Source organism: Myotis brandtii, unplaced genomic scaffold (genome assembly GCF_000412655.1).
Source record: "Myotis brandtii unplaced genomic scaffold, ASM41265v1 scaffold940, whole genome shotgun sequence".
Lineage (NCBI taxonomy): Eukaryota > Metazoa > Chordata > Mammalia > Chiroptera > Vespertilionidae > Myotis > Myotis brandtii.
In genome coordinates this window covers 666,587-667,308 of record NW_005371877.1, presented here as the reverse complement: position 1 = coordinate 667,308, position 722 = coordinate 666,587, and positions in this window count along the sequence as shown.

The window sequence follows — 722 nt, the reverse complement described above, 5'->3', positions numbered from 1 at the left end:
TCGCCCCGCCCACCCCAGGGAGGCCCCGCGGAGCTAGAACCTCCTGGGGACAAGGCAGGGTGCTGAGGAGGCGGGCACGGTGTCACCGAGGGGTGGGGGGAGAGCTCCCCAAGTGCGCGGAAGGCGGCCACCTGCTCCAGCCCGATGGAGCCCTTCTTCTCACGTCCGCAGCCCCTTCCCCCCCGGCTGCCGCCGGGGGCCCCTCCTGATGGCCTCCGAGCACCTTCCTGACACCTGGGGAGACGCCGTCCCACCCCTCCTCCGCCCCTCAGGACCCCCGGGGACCAGCCACCGTCCCCGGGAGCCAGGCCGGGCAGTGGCCCTTCCATTCCCCTTGGACTTCTCCGGGGGTGTTGTGGCTAGCACCCCACAGAGGCTCCACTCTCAATTCAACCCAAGCGACAGAGACAGATTTAAAAAAAAAAAAAAACGCAGGGCGATAAATGGCGGGGAGCAGGACGGTGGTGGTGATGATGGTGGCTTGCGCGATACTTCGGTCGCTGCTCCCCTGTTACGGGCGGGAGGTTATACTGACGTGAGCGCAAGAAAGCTAAGGAGGGTCAAAAAAAAAAACACGGAAACAAGCCCCAGGAGCATCGAATTAAAGGGGGGAGATAGATCAATTGGCGTCAATTTGGGGTTCGGATTGGTGTCTGATTCTGCAGGTCTCCTCAACACGTCCCCCGACTTTGGGCCAAACCTCACTGGGCCACTTCCTACCC